The sequence below is a fragment of the Perognathus longimembris genome, chromosome 9 (assembly GCF_023159225.1).
Source record: "Perognathus longimembris pacificus isolate PPM17 chromosome 9, ASM2315922v1, whole genome shotgun sequence".
NCBI classification, from domain to species: domain Eukaryota; kingdom Metazoa; phylum Chordata; class Mammalia; order Rodentia; family Heteromyidae; genus Perognathus; species Perognathus longimembris.
In genome coordinates, this window is record NC_063169.1 from 68,980,487 (window position 1) to 69,000,390 (window position 19,904).

The 19,904-nt window shown below is 45.2% G+C and overlaps 1 protein-coding gene and 1 long non-coding RNA gene across 2 annotated transcripts in view; both read right to left on the reverse strand.

Annotated features, from left to right (window-relative positions):
* Prkn (parkin RBR E3 ubiquitin protein ligase) overlaps positions 1–19,904 on the reverse strand; it is an 884,626-nt gene that overhangs the window by 249,179 nt on the left and 615,543 nt on the right. The window lies entirely within an intron of this gene.
* Positions 1,631–2,755, reverse strand: LOC125357478. Its single transcript, XR_007212163.1, has 3 exons — positions 2,548–2,755; positions 2,498–2,499; positions 1,631–2,107 (listed from the first exon to the last, which is right to left on the reverse strand). It is a non-coding gene; the product is annotated as an uncharacterized LOC125357478 (long non-coding RNA).

Here is a 19,904-nt window from a genome sequence, read left to right on the forward strand (position 1 = left end):
CGTCTCCAGCAGCTCCCGTTCGTGGGAGGGTATTCCCGTGGCTTTACTCCCTACGCGTGCCATCGCAGAGTTTCTCTGAGGACCTGAATAAAAGCCCCCAGAAATGATAGCTGGGCACTAAGAACAACCCCTAAGGGGACTAAGACATCTGAAACGAAAAACCTGAGATACAGGGCGAGGAAACGAAACAAGGTTGACGCAAGAGCGGCTGCTGTGTGCTGGATCAGAAATGCCAGGACCCAAGCCTCTAGAGGTGGTACTGGGGCGTCTCCACAGAGCGAGGCCACGACGCTGATCTCGGGCCCCGCTCAGGCCACAGAGCCGGGAGGGTGCCCGGCCAGCAGAAGTGCCACGCCAGGCTGGGGCAGTGAGCTCCTCAGGGAAGGTTCGGGCACAGGTAAGTAGTGGGCAGAATTTGAACACAGGTGTTTCAACTACAGAGACAGATATTTTTTGTGTATGTGTGTGCGTCAGTCCTGGGGCTTGAACTCGGGGCCTGGACATTGTTCCTGAGCTTTTTTGCTCAAGGCTAGTTCTCTACCACTTGAGCCCAGCTCCACCTCTGGCTTTTTGGGGATGGTTAATTGGAGATAAGAGTCTCATGGACTTTCCTGCCCTTGCTGGCTTTGAACTTCAATTTTCATCTCAGTCTCCTGAGTTGTTAGGATTACAGGCCTACCCACTGGTGCCCCGTGAGAGCTCCGATATTTTAATGCATAACCCTGATTTCTCTCCTATCCTTCCTTCTCTTCCCCTCTCTAGCTTTCTCCCTCCCTTTCTCTCCTCCTTTTCTCTCTTCCCTTTCTCTCCTTCCTTCCTCCATTCTTTCCTTTCCTCTCTTTCTCGTATTAGGGATTGAGTTGTTGAGGAACTGAAACTCCTGAAATTGTTGGTTAAGAGGCATTTTTGTTGATGCGTGTGCATGTATGAGCAAAGCTGACAATAGTAACTACCTTAATAAAGTTCTCCAAATATGAAAAGTATAGTTTTATTTTTTTGTGGCACTGGGGTTTGAACTCAGGGCCTCACAAACACTTGCTAGTCAAGCGTTCTAAACCCTGAGACACACTCAGCCCTTTAATTTGTTTTTCAGATAGGGTTTCTTGATTTTGTCTTGGGTTATCCCTGGACACTGATCCTACCTCTACCTTCCAAGTAGCTGGGATTACAGGCAGTTCTCATTTTACGTTGAGATGTCAGGTCATTCATTTATATATTATTGCACTTTCAAGTAATTCCTAATCACTTAGCATCCATTTACTGTGGGTTTAATACACACACACACACACACACACACACACACACACACACGCACATACCCTTTGCAGAATACAAATACATATTGAGTCAATGGGCACTTATTGAACAAGTCCCATCTGCTGGACCCTGAGTTTTCAGATATGCAGAGGTCCTGTGATTGCTGCCACTTGGAATATAGCTGTATAAATTGTGAACAAAAGAGAAGAAGAAAGTCATTACCTCAGTGGTTGTCTTCCCACTTGCCTAAAATAAAGCAAAAGGGAAACCACCCTGAATTTACACAATGAAAGTGTGATTGAAGTGATTGTTTCTTTTTTTGTTGCCAAGAGATGGGGGGGGGGCAGAGAGAGAGAAATTAGAAAGAGAGAGAGAGAGAGAGAGAGAGAGAGAGAAAGGGGGATGGCATGAAGGCCACACGACTACTTCAGAGTTGACATGAACTGTCGCAGTATATGAAGCTGCATGAAATTCTGTAGTGCAGCCAAATATTAATTGAAACAATTAACTGTAGCAAACACGTAGGCACGACAATATTAGCGGTGCATAATCCTTTCTAGTTAAGAACTCCTTACTGGATTACTGCTGGAAAGCTCTGGAGTTCTAATTACCTGTGGAAGCCCCATCGGGCGGCTGCAAAACGTGGTAATTAGACGGCTGTAATCTAAGGTGTTAGCAGGGGATGGAGGATTTGCTCTAAGTACCTCGGTGTTTTCATGGCTATTTACTGAGCAGAGCACCAGTTTAATGGAATCTGGTAGAATTCTATGACTGCCCAGGCAAGCAGCTAGCAAACGTATCTTAATATGACTTCCGTGGGTTTGGGGTAAGTATTGACTATTGATCCTAACTAATAGGGAAGTGCCAGACTTTGAAGTCAGGCCCCATTTTACCACGCAAACCCCACTTTACCGCGTGAACCTGAGATAAGCAGGCCCTGTGAGCAGACCCAGGACAAGCCCATTAGGGCCCAGTCGGTCTAGAACTCTAACCGCTGGGAATGCTTAACTCTGACCACCCCTAGAATGCCTCGAGCCCTGAGCCAATCAGATTTGTACCTGTATCCTAATCTTGCTTGCTTGAACACCTGATGGCTGTAACTTTGTTTTTTGCCTTTATAAGCCCTGTGGAATCGCAGCTCGGGGCTCCCTCCTAACCTCCGCTGTGTCGGTGGGTAGGACGAGGCCCGAGCCGCGGCCCCGCTTGAATAAAGCCTCGCCTTGCTTTTGCATTTCGGAACGTCTGAGTCTCGGTGGCCTTCTTGGTGGTCATCTCGCGACCTGGCACAACAATAGAAGGAAGGAACAGAATGGGAGCGAGGTACAGCCCATGGATTTATCACTGTGATTTATTCTTCCTGTCCATCCAAGCATTTTATTCCGCATGGAAGGAAAGCTGGGCTTTGTGATGCCTCACCTTAGATGTGATGGAGAGGAAACAGCTCAGTGTTTTCCCCAAACTGTAGCCCAGGCTGTGGACGCCCTTTCTGCTTTAAAAATTTTTATTTTGCACGTGTGTGTGTGTGTGCTGCTAGTACTAGGGTTTGAACTTGTGGTCACTGTCCATTAGCTTTTTTGCTCAAGGCTGGTGCTCTACCACTTGAGCCGCACCTCCACTTCTGACCTTTTGCTAGAAGTCTCTCGAACTTAGAAAAGTTCGACAGACAGAAGTCTGTGCTTACTTCAAACCAAGATCCTCAGGTCATGCCTCTTGAGTAGCTAGGACTCCAGGCGTGGTCACTGGTGCTCGCTAGCCTGAGGCATTGCTGAATGAGCACTTCTAAGCTTTGAAGAAGCACCTTCAACCTGTGCTTACACACACACAGAAATTCTATATACTGTAGCAATAGGCGCAACATGTTTATTTACTCAGAAATTGTGGAAGGTTGGTAAATAGAAGAGCCAAGAGGGAAATTCATCTTTCATTCTTTTCTTTTCTTTTTTTTTTTTTTTGCCAATCCCCAATCATTCTCTTGTACTTGGCTGTATACTATGAATGTGTTCATAAAATGAACTATAAGCTTTCCTATGCTCCTGGAGTATGGAACATAAAAATAAACTAAAGAAAATACCATATTACATTTCCCCGCCCCCCCACCCCGGGTTCTAATGGCTGCTCAGAAAGACAGCTCATCTTCTGCAAGACGCTAGTAGCAAAGCAACGGGCCCGGGCCTTGGAGGGGGCACTGCGGAGCCGAGCAGGTGTGCTAGACCCTGGTGCAGGCCAGGGTGACCTGCTGAGCCATGGAGAAGGGCGTTCACCAAGCAGGGAATGAACCAACCAGCCAACCACCAAGGAGGCTGCAGTGGGTGGGGCAGGGAATGAACCAACCAACCAAAGTACTGGATGCCTCTGAGACCAAGCTACTCTGAATTAGAGGCAGCATTGGCAGAAAAGTCTCGGTGGCCCATAGGCCTAGGAGAGCCCTGTCCCCTGCCAGCCAGTAGCAGACAACACCAGGTGAGGTCTGTGCACGTAGCACCAACACACCCATTTCTCCTCTCACCTCTGACCTGTACGAATGCTTTAAAATCGCAAGAGGAGGAACTGAATCGACCTCTCCTTTTCAAGTCACTATTGCCACCTGCTAGTCTGCGTGTCCACCCTGCATCCGTGCCTTGTAATGACAGTCAATCCCTTTCATACACAGAAGAATAGCACAGCCAAAGCAATATAAGGACTGGCATATTGTAAATGAATCAGATATTAGTGAAAACAGCACAAGTGTAGGCTATACAATTTTTTTTTAAGTTAGTACAAGATTGCTTTGTCTCTTCACTTGTAAGGCCGGTAAGCCTACTCTTTTTCCTCATTACACAGACATGTGGAGAGTTTTTATATCTTTGCAAAATATGGGCTGTAATTTAATTGGCTTGGTAACACTACCAAGGAACACATTTATTCCTGAGGGAAATTTCTCCACACACTTTCTGTTGAAACCTCTAATTGACTTCTATTTCTGAATAATTGTTGAAACTAATATGTTAGAAGAGCTGGTGACTTTAAACAGCCATAAATGAGGTATCTTGATTTTTTTTTGCCTCCCTGACAAATCCATAAGTCAATATTTTAAGTTGTTATTGAAAAATCTTCCCTGTGAACTGATTTAATGAGTGAATCAATAAGTCTGGTATGACCATCCTAATGCAAAAAGGTTAAAATCTATGTATACCAAGTTCAAAATCTCTCAAGGAAAAGATTCATTCAAGATTTGCCACTAGTCAGAAACAGTACCATGCAAAACACGAAATAAATTCTGGTGGGGATTTACTTGACATTTGTTTAAACCATATTTGGTGGTTCTCCCTAAACAATGTAGACATTGTTTTATATTTTGTTGGTGATAAGCCATCGCTACCCCAGTAATACACATTGATAGAATATACAGTGAGTTCAGTAGAACCGACTTACAACCAATGTGAATCATATGTGGTTTTAGGAAACATACCATTTACATACCTTGGTTTTCTTGTCCTCAACTTAGAGTTTTCCTAGAGGAGATGAGTAACTCTCGTAGGGGAGGCCTCAGCTCCGTGGAGTTCCACGAGGGAGAGTGACACGGAGGACACACCCTCACGTCCCTGATCCATCCATCATTATTCTATCAGCCACTGAAGGGCATGACGCACCCAATGGCTGGCAAATATGAAAGCCGTCACATTTCGGAAATTCAAATAATAGCTTGGTTTGTTATCTGTCACTAAATCTGTGCTACATTACAAATTTATGATTTCTTGTAAATTTCATGCTGGTATTTAAGATTGAAAATATGTTGGTGCTTTCAAAAGGGTGAGAACATAAAATGACACAATATGAAGTTAAGACTTAGAGCGGCGTAAATATTAATGTCCAAATCCCGTCAGACGTTCATGCGCATCAAACAATCCACCCAGTTTTGTCGTGCCCCTACTGTGTGGCCGAGAACACCGAGATTCGCACTCAGCACCCCACAGTAAGCACGGCTGCCCACACCTGACCAAGAGGCTCTGCTTCTTCCTAACTCAGAAACCGAAGCCCACCCTGAACCTCGCTCCCCCTCCAGCTCCATTCTGCTTCCTCCCCCCTCCCCCGAGAACTCCTGTGTGGTAACCACAGGATGTCTACATAGTTTACCTCCCGTTCCATTTTCCCTAATGCCTGTTTGGCTTTCAATCCGTCCACCCCACCAGAATAGTCCACTAGATAAGATAATGGCAATGATAATCATTCATCAAGTGCTCACCATGGGATTCCAGACCCCAGTGACCTCTCGGGGTCATCCGTTCTCCACCGGGGCACCTCGGTATTCCTACTGGCTGGAGGAAGTCACCGAGAGGGTGGAAATGGAGGTTCATCTGAGGTGTCGATTGGCCCGAGTTACAGATCGGAATGGGAAGGAGATAGAGCTCTCGTGACTCAGAATGAATGACTCGTGACCCGATGTCCCACGGTGAGGAGAAGAGAAGGTGATGGAGACCCATGACAGGAACCTCGGCGAGCACAGTGACCTCAAGAGGAAGTTGTATCCGGATACACTGGCTTCAGTTCTGGGGCCCGGGAGATGTGCAGAGGGGACCAGGAGGCCAGGAGGCCTGGGCTGCGGGTCCCCTGGCACCAGTGAAGTTTCAGCAAGAGAATAAACAGAGATATGGGCCTGGGCACTGGCCATGGGAGGGCGTGCCCGAGACGAGGGCAGGTCCAGGAGGGCCGAGGGGCAAGGACTGGGGGGCGCGGAGACCAGTAGGCGCAGAGAGGGCTGTAGCAGAGGGGGTAGGGCCGGGGTTCCGCGGCACACCTGTGGCTGTGAGCCCCTCAAAGCCCTTCCTTTCCCTCTTTGGGGTTTCAGCTTTTTCTAGGCAAGTATGACAAATACAGTGAAAAACATCATTCCCGTTTCTTGCTCACCAGATTATATTTTAAGCAAAAAGACCATGTCTCCAAACTTGCTTATGCTTTGCCCTTTGGCTGAGAATCTGAAAGCACAAAGTTCCAGCAAGCACTGCTGGAAACCAAGTCACCACTGAGAGCTCAGGCCCTGACTCTCTGCTCTGGGCAGAATTCGTGCCTGGTGGTCACTGTCCAGGGGTCACCCAGCAAGCAAAGCTCTTGCTTTGCTTTCAGGCCAAGAAAGTCCCAAAGATATAAATATTTTACTGACCGCTTGACCTGACTTAAAGTTTTGATTCCTTTGTTCAGAGCTAATACTGTGTACCTCCAGCATACTAAGATTTTTCTCCCATGGCTCTGGGATAGTTATTATAGATAGCTGGGCTTCCTGGAGTTAGGGAGTTGGACGATGGGAGAGTTTTTCATCTTTGCCACCCACATGGTACAACAGTTATCACAGACCACAGACTCTTCTGGTCACGTTACACCCTCACAATAGCCAGAGCAGGACCTCTGTAAACAGGAAGGAAACCTATGCGCAAAAGGTGATACGAAGGAGGAAAAGAAAACCCTGTTCTACCCAGATGTTGTTCACGGAGACCTCAAAAGACAGTAGCTATTGTTATTCTCAGGTAGTCATGAAGTCGTCCTATGTTGCAAAGCTCGATGAGGTCACACAAAGAATACAGAAGGATTATGTTACGAATCATATCACAATCCGAGCAGACGGCGAGTTTACTGGGAGCACTGTTGAATGTAGACACAAATATGTATAGTCATTCCTCTACATCGGAGAGACGTCAGCTCCATGACCCACTGCAGAATCCAAAGTCTGCAGTGCTCAAGTCTTTACATCACATGGCATAACATTTGCACAGAATCTGTGCATGTCCTGCTGTGTGCTTGAAACCGTCTCCGATGACTTACGGTACCGAGTGCAAGGTGAGTGTGTGCGCGTCATCTCTGGAGGGCTGAAGGTACCATGCGGACATGTGTGTGCGTCATCTCTGGAGGGCTGAGGGTACCGTGCGGACGTGTGTGCGCGTCATCTCTGGAGGGCTGAAGGTACCATGCGGACATGTGTGTGCGTCATCTCTGGAGGGCTGAGGGTACAATGCGGATATGTGTGTGCATCATCTCTGGAGGGCTGAAGGTACCGTGCGGACGTGTGTGTGCGTCATCTCTGGAGGGCTGAGGGTACCGTGCGGACGTGTGTGTGCGTCATTTCTGGAGGGCTGAGGGTACCGTGCGGACGTGTGTGTGCGTCATCTCTGGAGGGCTGAAGGTACCGTGCGGACATGTGTGTGCGTCATCTCTGGAGGGCTGAGGGTACCATGCGGACATGTGTGTGAGCCATCTCTGGAGGACTGACAGTAACATGCGAATGTGCGTTAATCTCTCTAGGTTGTATTGTTCAGGGGCTATACGTAAGTGCATAGTCTTTTCATCCGCTGCTAGTTTAGTATCCTGATGCTAGATCTACAGACACAGAGAAGTAGAACTTCACTTATGAAGTAATATTTAAATGATTATTATAATAGTAAAATAGTATTATTTCTTATTATAAATTACAATGCAAAAATGGATCCTACAGAAGCAGACAACACTTCTCTTACACAGCACATTGTTCAGTCACAATTTAATCGTCAGAATTAGGGCCTCACCGCAGCCAGGGGGTAGAGAACGGCTGTCTGACTCCACCCATGGTCAGAAAGAGCCAGACCGTCTCCCTAGAGAGGTGGGCAACAGGTGGAGGCGTGCAGTGCTGGACACGAGCGGTGGAAACTCACACGCGCGCCCTGAGAAAGTACTCCTCAGCAGCTGGAAATTACCAATCAACTGGGTAGAAATTGATGAATGAGGGAATCAAAGTGATAAAAAATGATGAGACTGATTAAAGGCAAGTTGTGAAAAAAAAGCCCACAGCTTCTACTTTGAAACCACTACTCATGCAAATTAGTTCAGCTACACATTCCCTTGCAGAACACTTCCCAGCAGCTTTTGAACAATTCCCAGAATTCTTATTAGCCTTAATCGTTCTTCCTTCAGAACTTTTTCATATGACAGCTCCGAGAGAGCCAGTCTGCCCTCCTTCCTCCCTCCCTTCCTTCTTATAAATTAACACTAATCATCATCTAAAAATCTAGAAGCCTCTAGCAAACGGGCTTTCTGTAAAATTGTATTCATTTGAGACGTAGTGTTTGTCACAAGGCACCAAAATTCCCTTAAGTTGTCCTGTTAGGACAGGAAGCATTTTAATGCATCCGTTAATAGATGTCCGTGTTACCTCCTTAGTGACTGCCTCCTAGAATCTTCCTTGTGAAGAACAGTGCGGGTACTTCCTTGGCCACACCATACTTTGTTGGAAAGAGAGACCATTTACTCCAAACACAAGAGAGGCTCTCCTGAAAGCTCCAGAAAGCATTAACAAGCCACTAGACGGCGGACACGAAGGAAACATCCACGACCCATTTTATTTTCAAGACCAGGATCGTGTGTGCCTCCCGGTCTTGCCAGCCGCCCCCAGAAAGCATGGCGGCAGCGTGTGTTTTCACCTCTATCCCAGCCCCGGGTTTCCCTCTCCAATGCCCATGCTACCACCAGGCCGCTCTGTTCTCTTCCTCTCTGCCGACACGTAGTTGACTCAGCATGATGTCCATCTCCATGTGCTGTCTTCCCATTGACTGGGTAAGACAATGACCTTTCTGTCCAAGGCTGTACGTGCAATAATTCCAGCGCCCCACCTTACACAGCTGGCTTTCAAGTGGGTTTTGGGGTTCACTTCCTAGATTTAGAAATTGTTCTACTGACACCTTAGGCTACGGTCATCTTTCTAAAGTTTGACTAATTAGTTGGCACATCTGCTAGATCACTAAGGTAAACAGAGCTTTGTGATAGAACTGAAGGCTGCGGTGTACTCTCAATGAATACAGCACAACAGCAGAGAGACAACTGATTACACCACATGTCACATTTGTCAATCAAATGGTGCTTATCTTCCTTGTCTCTAAATAACCCTTTTATCACACACTGCATTTTCTAAAACAAAATCCCATGGTCACAATGTCAATTCCTAACTTTATTTTCGATTTACCTCACCTACTTATGAATACCCTTTTCTTAATTTAATTAGTTAGTGTCACTCACACCTTGAGGACATTGTAAGAGTGAACTGAATTTGAAAATGATGCCATGATGTTAGACTGAGTTCATTGATCTCACAACTCCACACTGCAGACAAAGAAACTAAGCCATACCCACACAAACACTGAAATTGTCAGTTTTCCTTTTTAATTAATAAAAGTAATTATTGTAGATTAGATAGTTTGGCCATTCTTATTAAAAACAAATAATATAATGAATTACTATGTTACAACAAAATACAGTAGGTATTTCCTTCTAATGTATCAAATGCTTTTTGATTTTTCTCTATGCGTGTATTTACAAATAATTTTGGAAGCTATATCTCAACTTTCCTATTTCTATTACTAGCACTGTATGCTGACTTTGTCTATTCAGAGAATGATGGACGCATACATAGATTTGTATCACGTAGCAAAATGCAAAAAGCAGCCATAGTCAAGTGTTGCAAAATGTTGACAGGCTAAATGACAGTCATTGGTTACCAACCAATGTACACAAGTCAAGTGCGCAGGCGAAAATCAGCAATTTCTGATAGTATGGAGATATACGGGGGTGGGGGGAGTAAAGTAGATTAGAAGATTGACCACACACATGTAGAAGTTCAACCTAGTAGGACCATAAGCAACTGACCATACAAATCCCAGGACGTAGTAAGTTAACAAACCACTCTTCAGTGGTAAAGGAAGGAGCCAAACTAACATAGCAAGGGCTGAGCGATAGACAAAACCAGAGGCACTAACTTGGTCCGAGACCTTAGGAACTGTATCAACAACTGACTTGGAAAATGGCTTTCCTGAGGTTGGCTCTGGGCAAATGAAAGATCAGAGAACAGAAAAACAAAACAAAATACAAAACTGGACTATTTGCAGGGCGCTTCTGAGGTACTTACTATGTAATCAGAGTAGGTAAGGGCTCCAGGATGCATGAGGAGATATTTCTCTTGGAGGCCACGGCACGGGCCCCGGTGGGCCTGGGGGGCAGGGGGGGTGCGGAGGCGTCGAGAGCCGGAAAGGAGAGGTGACGGCCACTCAGGTGCTAGAAAGGGACCTGCGGCACTTTGTGGGGCCAGGAGTTCTACAGGTGAGGATTAACAATAAAAAGCAGCCTCCGTGAATCCAGGTGTGGGTGCCGATGAGAGAGGGGTGCGGAAGCCAAATGGAGTAACAGGAGGCTGGAACAGAACACGCGTGGGAAAATGGCCCTTGATTTATGGAAAGGAAGGAAGCAGGTGAGAATTGGGGGAAAGAGCTGAGAATCAGGAATTCTGTGGTTCCTACAGAATTTAGGGGATGAAATAGGTCATGCATGCTTACGCGGTAGGTTATGCAAAGCTACAGAAAGCAAACAATTCCACAACACTGAACGTGCGGTTCAGCCGAAACCATAAGGGACGAACTTGGATCTTTCCATTCCCACGTCTTTTTCCAAGTATGCATGGGCAGATCTGGGACTATTTGATGCTGCTGAACCCAAGTGTCTGTGATGATGGAGATGTTTCAGATATGCACTGATATGGCAGCCACAGAGTGTGGTTAAATTTTTTTATGATAAAGAGAAAATGAATTTTAGTTCTCTATCATGTTAATTGGTGGCTATTTCTATTTAGATAACCACACATGACAAGTGACTGTGTTTGAAACTGTGCACATAAGCTCTGTTTACTAGTGAACCATGAAGAGAAAGATTAAAGAGAAAAAATACAGTTCTACAAATTAGTACACGCCACACAGATAACATTCTTGTTGACTATTAGCTATTCTCTAGGCTATGTACTGCTACTAAGAAACTCAACTATTCTATTCAAATGGATGGTTTTCTGGTAATGGGAATGAACTCGGGGCCTTGTAAATGCTAGCTAGGGAAGTGCTTTCCTCTTGCTCTTCAAGTGGAATTTTTAATTTCTCTCTTTTCCTGTTACATTCCAGAAAGTGTTTGAGATAGTCACACAGAGAGGCACAAATACAGTAAGAATAAAGTAGAAGGAAGCAAAGGAGAGAATACGAACTACAAAGAGAGTCCTGAGGACAAGGAATAAGGAGAGAATGCGGGGATGATTTGCCATAAAATCGCGCAGTTGCTGAAGAGAGATTCTGGAAGGTTCTGCCGTCTGCAGCAGTCAACACAGAGGGGCTGGACTGAGGCCGGCCACTCGGGCCACACAGCAGAGGGAGCCAGGGAGGCTGGGTCTGCGGATCTTCCACTGAACCACAGGGATCCTCGGACGCCACAGAACCCGGCCGAGGAGCCGAGGCCTGCTCCCAGGTCTGCACAGGGAAGGAGAGTGGCCGGGAAGAAGCACCAGGCGGCAAGGGGTCTTTGTGCCAGTGACACCGCTGGCACCATGAAGGCCACCTTGGTTCCTGGAAGATGCTCTGTGTCAGTAGCCATCTTTCCTACCTCATTTCAACTCCAGGTGAGTCTGCGGCAGAGAGGATTTCCTCCCATTTGATTTGCATTACAATGTCGTGAGTGATGGCGGTCAGCAGGGTGTAGATTGTGCGCCAGGTCCTCACCAGGAGCTCAGCTCTGTGACACAGAATCCAGCTCGCTAAGAGGTGTTTGCAGACTTGCCCTGCACCAGCCCCCTCCCTCCCGGCTCCTCCCCCAGCTGAACAGTGCCCAGGAAGCACAGTGCAAAGTCCTCTTCTTGATCCCCTTAGGGACTCATGACATCATTCACAAGCGCTTTCACGTTACACTCTGAAGGTCCCCACAAAGCCACCAGATGTATTCACGCTGAGCGATTCCACTGGGAGGCGTCCACTTTGTCCCAGACACAGCGACGTCAGCCCTGGCCTCTCCAGGCCCCGCGTGCTGCCACTCGGCACTGATCAGCCCCTGGACAGACCCTCCCTTCTCCGGCTCCTGCCTCCTTTCCCGTGTTAGGCTTAGAAGCATGACTTCTGCAACAGAGCTAAGCGAAAAACTGGAAGCAGAGCACGACACACAGGTTCTCTCCTGCATCTCCTCAGTCTGCTAAAGCTACGCGGGGGCCCTTTCTGTCCCTCAGAATTGCTTTGCTCCCCGTCCTAAGGATATTCCTTTGGCCCTTTTCCACTGCCTCTCCTTGTATCTCTTTCCTGCAACGTGAGTTACAGAGCACTCAGTATGTAATCAGTACCCGTACAGAGCATTCAGTATTTAATCAGTACCTGGAACCCTCACTGAATGTAAGTTCCGTGAGGGAAACCAGGTCTCCATTCTGTGAACCTGTGGCCTCTTCCACTCAAGCAGAGTCTGGAGGCGGGCAGGTGCTGCTTCCGTTTAGAGCACATGGCAGTGCTCACGGGATGCCCTGAACAAAATGCAGGGTCTGTGCCAACACCCGGGCCTTCGCCCAGCCGGCACGGATGGGTGCTGCTTCAGTGTCAGCGCCATGCCGCTGAGCACGCTTCTCCCAAGTGTGACCACAAGTTTGTCATGTCCGCTTCTGAGATAGCAGAAAGGTATTTTAAATTGTTTAAACTTTAAGAATTCAGCAATAATTGCATTTCCTAGATAAAAATAGGAAACTATTAGAATTTTCTTTAGGTTTTTTTTTTTTTTTGGCCAGTCCTGGGGCTTGCACTCAGGGCCTGAGCACTGTCCCTGGCTTCTTTTTGCTCAAGGCCAGCACTGTACCACTTGAGCCACAGCGCCACTTCTGGCCATTTTCTATATATGTGGTGCTGAATCGAACCCAGGGTTTCATGTGTACGAGACAAACACTCTTGCCACTAGGCCGTATTCCCAGCCTGACTATTAGAGCTTTCTGTAATATGAATCACTAACACTTGCGATGTAGAAATTGGTCTCCTACAATGTCATTATAGTCACCGAAGGAAAATGTGTTCTTAAAACAATAGCTAAATGCCTCTGCTTCCAGGGACTCAGCATCAAATCCCTTAGGCATCAAAACAGCTCTGTAGTCTGTTCTGGAAAAGTATCGCACGTATTCTTAGACACAGACTCGACTGGCATCACGAAAGCACTGGAAGTGTTTTCTCTTAGACTCAAAGTCCTTAGAAACAACAACCAAAAGGACTCCATTGCTAAACGCTGACAAATGTGCCTCCTACAATCACACCAAGTTTCTTCACAAGTATGCAATTCACAATTATAAGCAATTTCATAAAATGCATGCTATTTTTCCACCAGAAGACCAGAGTGCCTGGGAGTGGGTATATGTGCAATTGAGCAATTTTCTGAAATGCTTATCATTTACTTCAGCCTTATTTCAGACTCACTGGTACACAGTGTGTCCCCGTTAACTGTTACACTGCGATTATCCACAGAAAGCTTCTGCCCTTTCCTGACAGCCCACTCCTTTGGGAAGCCTGGACGGTCACCTGTGCCAGCCGTCTTGTTCAAATGAGAGGCGAGGCTCCTCTCCGGGCCCTGAAGGCTTCCTGTGTGATAGGTGGAGGGAGGAACAGAATAGCAGCCTTCAGAGCTTCTCTTAGCTGGTTGCAAATCTCATTATCAGCTTTACAGCTGTTTTTATACCTTGATTTATTTTTATTTTTAGATCAGAGAGAAGAATGGCACAATTGCAGCCTAGAGGTTTGCTTTAGAAAATAAAGTTTAAATTAGGCTGCTGTTGATTTATACCCAGCTTGCTATACTTAGCATGAAGGCACACTTGAGCACACTTTATAGGTAGCTGCTCCTTCTGTTGATCTGATGACAGCTACAGAAGCCCCACACAGCCTGCCACAATAGCCAGTTCCAGAAATAGTATCTGCTAAAGTGTGTGTTTGGTAAATAGACTCTGATGGCGTGGTGGAATTTCATCCCATAGGAGCTCTTAGTCCCTCGGAAATCAACCTTTTACTACTTGCCTAGTTATATATGAAAAAGAAAACATCACTGACCTCACCGATGAGCAGAAAGCAAACAGGCTAACTTAACTCAGCATGCTAGAATTCAAATAAGAACGAAGTCATCCAATAGAAAAATGAATCTTGAGTTATTTTAGAGGGTAGAGTGACCCAAATTGCTGTATTACAAGGTCCTACTACTATAGTGCTCACTGTCCACTCTGTAGTACAGTATTGTAATAGTATCAAGCTCAAGTACCAGCCGGTCATGCTACACATCTGTAGTTCCAGCACACAGAAGAATGAGGCAGGAAGATCATGAGTTTTAGACCAACCTGGGCTATAGAGTGAGATCCTATCTTTATCAAAGCAAAGTAAAGCAAACCACAATGACCACAATGATAACAGACAACCATAACAACGAAACCAGGACTTCAGATGTAGCTCAGTGTATAATGCTTGCTGAGTATGCATGAAACCTGGCTTTGTTTCTCAGTCCTACAAAACAAAGCCAACCAACCAACCAACCATCCAACCAAACCAAACTCAAGATTTCCCTTTATGCCAACTACAGATAACAATAAAATGCCATCCTTGGGGGTAAAGGTTTTTCTCAATGGCACAGCATTTTTGCCTAGCATGAACAAGGCTCTAGGTTTGATTCTCTGCAACACAAAAACAAAAATCAAATTTGGTCTTTGTTATTTTGCAATTATGCTAGACAGGAGTTGTAACATTTCCTTTCTCTATTATGTTTGATCATAACTCAGAATCTACTTTTATAAAGGCACTTCTCAATTCCCATAGAGCACAGCAACTCAAATTTCAGACCATGTATTTATTCAACATCATACTTGCATATAGTTTATGAGCACTGGTTGCAAGGAAAGAGAAGAGAAGCAGTAAACAATGGTCTCCTGACTGAAATGCCTGTGTGAACGCTTTCCCATGACAGAAAGCTGAGAAAATCAGCTCAAAGCACAAATTTAATTTATCAGTGTTCATAAGAATTTCTATTCACACCTTTCACAGTATTTGTTTTTGCAATCGAATACCTCTAAGATTTTACATTTCCTATAATGTCAATGCCAGGTTCACCGGAAATAACTCTTTCCGTACTTATCAATATCTTGATATAGACAATCTCAAGAAGAAAATTAGACTTTCATAAAACGGAAACTGTAGCTTCATCTTTCCTTTCCCACTTGCACCAGCAGTTTCTAGAATCTACTCTGAAAGTGATATGTAAAGTTGGTTGTGACTGGGAAAGCTGTAACACCAATTAGGTAACAGGAACAGTGCCAATCGGTCTTTTACAGACAACAGAACTTAATTATCTTTCAGTTCAGAATTACTTTCATTTTATAATGAGAAAAATGGCTCACCATCTCGTAGAACACACTTATGATTGAACTCAGCACCATCTAACTGCAGTCAGTGCTCAACCATAGACTTGATGCACAAAGCTGAAGTAGACTGAAGCCAGTTGATTTAAGAACCCAGTTCTTCATAAGCAGACTGAACCACCACAACCCCTATGCAGCATCTTCCCACCGGATTGCCTCTGGGTCAACTCCATCCTCTATATTCATGGCCTTTATTGAGATGACATTCCCCAGGATCCTTTGCAGGCAGGGGTGTTCACATGCCTGTGGCCTATCTTAGAGAATGAAGAGGTGTGTGGCACGCAGAGCCTGTGTCTTCCTTATACTCTGCTCTCTGCAAGCTGGGCTCTGGATGTGAGGATCGGGCGATGCCCAGAGAAACGGTTGAGCCAAGCAAACACTGGCTGGGAGTCTAACCACCTTCCCACCTGAAAGTCCCATGCTGGGCAAGAACGAACTGCACGTGAGTGAGTCGTGACGGTTTTGGTTCTGGATTGGTTATGGAAGGTTAGTCTACAATGAGCAGTAGAAGCATTCTTGATCTTCTGTCCTGGAGAACCCAGGACTAAAACCTGACTGCATATACCACTGTAACTATCCCTACAGCAAGTAAGATGACGAACGTTTTACTTGTACAAGGAGAGTCTTGAAGAAGGCCCCTGTCCTCCTGAGGCAGGCGGTGCTGACCTGGAGGAAACGAGCTGGTACTGAGTATGGGGAAGGATGGAGAGCAGGCTCAAGCACGTGGAGCAGAACTTCTAGACAGGCTGATGCTCAGTGAATCCTGTCTAAATTTAGGATACTGAGTATTGGAAGATGATTTTAGAATCTAGAAAGTGGCTATTAGGGAATGAATTACGTGCCTCTTCATGTGTATGGAGAGCTCTTAGCTCCAGTACTTTAGAATGTGACCATACTTGGAGTCAGGATGTTTAAGGAGGTGATGCAGATGAATGAGGTTCTTTGGGTGCCCTTATAAGAAGAGATCAGAACACTGCCACCGAAGGAGGGTCATGTGAAGGCTCAAGGAGAAGGTGACTTTTTATAAGTCATAGAGAGAGGTGTCGTCAGGGGAACCAACCCTGCTGACATCTTGATCTCAGACCTTTGGCTTACAGAGCTGTAGGAAAATACATTTCTATCATCTGTGGTATTTAACAGCACAAGCAAACTATTTTAGTGACCTATTCCAAGAGCTCTGTTACATGCATGTAAGCCTTAAGAAAAAGCTGTTGAGTGGGGCTGGCCTGTGCTTAGTGGTAGAGTGCTTACCTAGAAAGGGCGTGACTAGCAGCAAGAAGACAAGGCAGCAAGAGCAGCATCAGACAAAATAATGGCCTTGCCCTGAAAGCTGTCCTTCATCTTCTACTATTTCACTCCCTTGTACACAGTGGTTTCCTTTATCAATATGTAATTCCAGCACAGATAATTTCTTATCAAGATTGTAAAAGCAGAAAATGGAAGAAGTGAAAATTTCTAAATTCTTAAGTAGAATAGAACACACAAGAGAACTTGGAAGGCTTTCTGACTTTACTGGAAATAAATACTTGTTTGGTTTAGGTGTTATATCTTCACTCCCATATCGACATGAGAATATTAAACCACTTCTCTTGCTAACTTGGTATGCATTCAAAACATTGAGCTTTTTCACTGTCCTCCTTAGGAACCAAGTGGTCTAAACTCTCATGAATATGTAAATCAACCCCTGTAAGCACACTATTAATTATCTCAAAGATAGTTGGAGGTCAGCAGCTCATATGAATTTCTGTGCATGAAGTCTCATTAACACAAGACATCACACAGTGAGGAAGAATAAAGTTTTAGCACAGTTCTGAATATGTGTGTATTTGTGTGTGTGTGGGGGGGTGGAAATACAAATGGGCAAAGTTAACAGGCCTGTTGTTGTTGTTATGTTTAATGTACTATGTGGATTTCCTTTGACATACCTCCTATGGTCACTGTATATGATTTTGGTACACTGGATATTGTATATATGCTTATCTGAGCTAGGGGAGGGAAAGAAAAATGAGGAAGGGTGTAACAAATAAGAAATGTACTCACTACCTTATTACATAACTGTATCCCCTCTGTATATCACCTTGTCAATAACATTTAATTTAAAAAAAAAACAGTCCTGAACAGAATAACAGCAAGCTATTTAGACAAGGATGACAGCAGTGGATCTGGGTGGCTGGGACACAATGTACAACTCAAAGCTTTTACATAAATAAACAAACTTCTGAATCAGGATGTGTGTATTTGAAGTCGATAGCCACTTCTGATGGAATCAAACTTGACTGTTCTTGACCTAGAAGCTACAAGTGGCCTTGTTTTCCCCCAGGATAAATGAAGTTGTAAGGAGCTATGAACGTCAGCAGCCTGTGAATACGCGGCACACATTCCATTTCCTGAGCCATGAGAGGGCAGGGGAGGGTGATGCACACCGTGACTCTAACATCACACACAGTGAAGCATCACAGGTCTGTCTGGACCACGTCAGCCCCAGCTCAGGAAGCATCATCCACCACACCGAGCTGTAGACCAAGCTATTGAACACAGGCAGTGAGCTGGGCTTTAGAAGCTGCATAATCACAAGACCTTGTCATCGAAATGCAATAAAATGTTCTCGTAGGCCAAGTAACTGTTTAATGTCCCCATTACAGTTTGCTTGTACACCTCTGATTGTGTGCTCGAAATTTAACTGATGAAAAAGATAATAAAGTATTTTCACACCTGGTAACAACTGTAATGAGGAAGATAAGCATGCACAGAGCCATTATCCAGCACAAGGACAAAATATATATCATGTCACTGTAACTGACTTTGGTACACTGAGTATTGTATGCATGTTTATCAGAGCTAGGGAAGGGGAACGCCAAAATGGAGACATGAAGGGTAAAAGGCGAACCAATGCAACAGCAATACTTACAAGACAATATGCTGTAAACCAACTGTGCATCTCAGGGGAGGGTGGGGAGGGAACCGTGGAGGGGGAAGGTGGGAGGGAAACAAAGGAGGGGGTAACAAGTTTGATTAGAACTGTATTAACTGCTTTACATATGTAACTGTAACTCCTTTCTCTGTGCATCACTTTGACAAAAATAGATAAATGAAAAAAATATAAAAAAGAAAAGAATTCCCTGAACAAACCCCTCGATTATCAGTATAACACACACGTCTTCAGTCTAATGGCCTGCTGAAAGCTGCATTTTTTTGGAGAAGAGAGTATTTGTCAAAATCTTCTCAGTATCAGTTGGAAAGATAAAGGCAGGCGAATATCTGGTAATGCAGACATCCTCCTTGGGGTGGCACTAGAGGAAGATCAGGGTGGCGGGTTCACTAAGGCACAAAGGAGGAGCCGAGACAGGGAGGTGTCATGGAGGCCCTGGGCTGCCAGCAGAGCCTTCCCTCTCCTGTCTGAGTGGTGTCACAGATGGTCCTTATCACTGTCAAGTCCTGGGCCACACACGTGTGTCTGAAGCACCGTTGTGTGCACTGGCTGTGGCTCTCCATAAATTCCAGACTGCATCAAACTACTTAAAATGATATACTTAAAGGTCAATTAGTATTCACTGACGACTGTTATAATCCTTCCAGCCCCTGGAGAGCTTCTTCTACGCTAATAATGCACAATGCATGGATCCAGAAATTGTGCTGACTGCTACAAGGCAGGGGAAAGAATGTGAACACACACTTTAATGAACAGACGAGAGCCTGGAGATTGCCACTCTGAACGACTCTTGTAGCCATCTTAAGCACTGATTCACAGGCATCTGTCTGGATCTCTTTGGGTAAGTAATGAAGGGATGTTTGAAAAGTAGTTAACTTTTGACCTTGTGAAACAAAAGTAGAATGACTTATTTAAGGCTTTAAATTTTTAAAATCATTTAAGAAATGAAACAATCAGAAAAGGAAACGTGGAGGGTAGAAATTCAAGCAAAGAGAGAATCAGACTATCTTTTGCACATAGACCTGAGAATTCCTTCCTTCATAGATCACCAAAGACACATGCATGCCTCAAACAAACAGAAAATTGCTTTGGTGACTCTGAGTCAGGATTACTATAAAGGCAGCAATTCCAAGGCTCAATGGATGGCAGAACAGACAGAGCCTTGTTGAGCTAGCAGGGATGAGTCCAGAAACACCATCAATTCTGTCCTACAGCTCTTTTTCTGGTCCTTGTCCATGAACCAGTGACTCTTTATAATGAAGCGACTTGATGGAGTGTTGTTCCTGTTGCAGGCAGGGAGAGTAAAGCTGAGAAGCTTTGGATAAATGGTACATTTCACCCTTCTTTCCACCCGCATTGGGAACTGCTCTGTGTTACCACCCTGTTTGCTCGGCTTCCTGGGTGCATGGCCAGACTCCTATCCCCTCCTCTGCACCCATCTCCCCTTCCCCTCTCTCCCCTCTTCTCTTTTCCTCATCCTTCCCTTCCCCTCAGTCCCAGCAC